Genomic DNA, 3,469 nt, shown 5'->3' with positions numbered 1-3,469 from the left:
TTCATATGAGATTGTTTGAGCTACTGCTCGGAGGGCTCCGATTAGAGCGTATTTGGAGTTTGAGGCTCATCCTGACCAAAGGATGGAGTATACGGCGAGACTTGATATTGCTAGTATGAATAGGACTCCTAAGTTTATATTAATGAGTGGGTAGGGCATTGGGAGAGGGATTCATATAGTTAGGGCTAGTGATAGAGCTAGAATGGGGGCTAGAATGAATATTGATATGGAGGATGTAAGTGGTCGTAGAGGTTCTTTTGTGAAGAGTTTTACTGCATCTGCGATTGGTTGAAGGAGGCCGTAGGGGCCTACGATATTAGGCCCTTTTCGAAGTTGTATGTAGCCTAAGACTTTTCGTTCAACGAGGGTGAGGAAGGCTACGGCAAGAAGGATTGGGATGATAAGAGAGATAATGTTGATAAAGAACATTTTGTTAGGGAGAGGAATTGAACCTCTGATAATAAAGGTTTAAGTTTTACGCAGTTACCGGGCTCTGCCACCCTAACAAAGCCCCTTTTCTCGGGCTTATGAGGAGATAAACTGGTTAGATTGAGTTGACTTCATCTATTAGTTTTAAGGCGCCTTTGTGAGGTAGGCCTTACATCCCTTGTCCTTTCGTACTGGGGGAGGTTATATAATAGATAGAAACCGACCTGGATTACTCCGGTCTGAACTCAGATCACGTAGGACTTTAATCGTTGAACAAACGAACCCTTAATAGCTGCTGCACCATTAGGATGTCCTGATCCAACATCGAGGTCGTAAACCCTATTGTCGATATGGACTCTTGAATAGGATTGCGCTGTTATCCCTAGGGTAACTTGTTCCGTTGATCAAAAATTATTGGATCAATAAGTGATGTTATATTTTGACTTGTGGGTCTAAATTTTAATCACTCGGGAGTTTTTTTATATTCCGAGGTCACCCCAACCTAAATTGCTAACCCACAATAATGGTGTAATGTTATGCCTTGTAGGTATTTAGTATCCATAAGTTTGGGTTAGTTAATTAAAGCTCCATAGGGTCTTCTCGTCTTATTGTGGCATTCCCGCCTCTTCACGGGAAGGTCAATTTCACTGATTGGGAATAAGAGACAGTTAAACCCTCGTGTGGCCATTCATACAAGTCCTTATTTAGAGAACAAATGATTATGCTACCTTTGCACGGTCAGGATACCGCGGCCGTTAAACAAGTGTCACTGGGCAGGCAGTGCCTCCAATACTAGAAATGCTGGAGGTGATGTTTTTGGTAAACAGGCGGGGTTTGTGTTTGCCGAGTTCCTTTTACTCCTTTTAATCTTTCCTTAAATGCATGCCTGTGTTGGGTTAACAATAGGGTAGATAAGTATTTCATTTTTGGGTTGATATTATCAGATTGTTAACTATCAGTGGTCTATCCGTTTCTGATATAAGCTTATGCGGGGAGAAAATAGTTCTTGTTACTCATACTAGCATTGTTGCTTCTATATTTAAATAGAATGGCCCAGGAGGTATAATTAGGAGTTGATGTAATATGATTGGGATTAAGTTATATTGTTTGTTGAGCTGGAACGCTTTCTCAATTGGTGGCTGCTTTTAAGCCAACTATGGTGATGTTAGTATATACTCTCTAATAAAGGTTGTATCCTGATTCTAAGAAGCTGTACCTTCTTAGACTATATTTTAAATTTACATTAAAATTTTGTTTTTTTTAGGTAAATTTAAAGTTGAACTAAAATTCTGTTTGTGGGCAACCAGCTATCACCAGGCTCGTTAGGCTTTTCACCTCTACCCACAAATCTTCTCACTATTTTGCTACATAGATGAGTTGATCCTTTTAGATTGTTTATGGGTAGCTCGTCTGGTTTCGGGGAGCTTAGCTTAAGTTCTCTTTGTTAAGTCGTTTCTGGCTAGTTCATTATGCAAAAGGTAAAAGGGGTAATCTTTGCTGTTTAATACTGTTAAGATGTCTTTCATCATTCCCTTACGGTACTATCTCTATCGCTCCAATTAAAATTTCTATCTCCTATACTTTTATTATTTAACTAAATGTTTTACTTTATATGTCTGTGATACTTAAGTTTGGGGTTAGTTGGGCTAGCTTTTGTTCAAAGTGGTCATAAGTAATGAAATCTTCTGGGTGTAGGCCAGACGCTTTAGTTAAGCTACACTTTGATTAATCCAAGCACACCTTCCGGTATGCTTACCTTGTTACGACTTGTCTCCTCTTGTGTCTTAGTTAAGTTAATATGGTTATGGTTGTGTCTTATTACTTGAGGAGGGTGACGGGCGGTGTGTGCGTGCTTCATGGCCCTATTCAATTAAGCTCTCTATTCTTAATTTACTACTAAATCCTCCTTCAGTTTTTAATTTCATAAAAACGTTCGTGGAATGTTCTTGGGTAGAAAATGTAGCCCATTTCTTCCCACCCCATAAGTTACACCTTGACCTAACTTTTTTATGTAAAATGATTGTGCTTACTATTCTACCTTTTGAGGGTTTGCTGAAGATGGCGGTATATAGACTGAATTAGCAAAGGGTGGTGAGGTTTATCGGGGTTTATCGATTATAGAACAGGCTCCTCTAGAGGGATATAAAGCACCGCCAAGTCCTTTGAGTTTTAAGCTATTGCTAGTAGTCCTCTGGCGAATTATTTTGTTGTAAAATTATCTATGTTTAGGGCTAAGCATAGTGGGGTATCTAATCCCAGTTTGGGTCTTAGCTATCGTGTAGTCAGATTATTATAAAGTCACTTTCGTGGTCTATTTTATGGTAACTGTAGCTTTTTACGGCTTAGTTAAGTTTTAACTTTAGTGCAAAGGTATCTTAAACACGCTTTACGCCGTGGGCCTATTAGTTTGGGTTAATCGTATGACCGCGGTGGCTGGCACGAAATTTACCAACCCTTTTTAGTATGGCTTAGTCAAACTTTCGTTTATGGCTTAATTTTTATCACTGCTGTATCCCGTGGGGGTGTGGCTTAGCAAGGTGTTATGAGCTACTTAAGAGTGTGCTTGATACCTGCTCCTTTAGATCACTGCTGATTTTAAGGGCATTCTCACTGGGGCGTGGAGACTTGCATGTGTAAGTCTACTAAGAACTAATAGGAAGGCTAGGACCAAACCTTTGTGTTTATGGAGTCGTGCGACTCATCTTGGCATTTTCAGTGCCTTGCTTTATTAATTAAGCTACATTAACTTATACTGAAATTGTAGTGTGTATAATAAATAAAATACATAGTAAATATGAGAGGAAAAAAAAAGGGGATGCTATCTATAGATAGACCACGAGATCGAATGCGTGTAAGACTGTTGTGTTAAGTTAACTAGAGTAGCAATACATTTGTATACAATTTAAATAAAGCTTGTGAGTATTGTATGCACTTAGTCCTGTTTTTGGGGTTTGGCAGGACATAAATAAGTGTATAATAGATGACATGAGTTTATGGGGGGTAAGGGGGGTTTGTATAAGTTAACTTAATGTCTTGCGCG

The 3,469-nt window shown here is 39.1% G+C and overlaps 1 pseudogene; it reads right to left on the bottom strand.

Moving 5' to 3' along the window:
* Positions 1-2,152: 2,152 nt before the first annotated feature.
* On the bottom strand, positions 2,153-3,107 carry LOC144310057 (18S ribosomal RNA; annotated as a pseudogene).
* Between the last annotated feature and the right edge of the window lie 362 nt (positions 3,108-3,469).

The sequence above is a fragment of the Canis aureus genome, unplaced genomic scaffold (assembly GCF_053574225.1).
Source record: "Canis aureus isolate CA01 unplaced genomic scaffold, VMU_Caureus_v.1.0 ptg000374l_RagTag, whole genome shotgun sequence".
NCBI lineage: Eukaryota > Metazoa > Chordata > Mammalia > Carnivora > Canidae > Canis > Canis aureus.
Note: the sequence above shows the minus strand (reverse complement) of the source record. Positions and strands in the feature narration are given on the sequence as shown.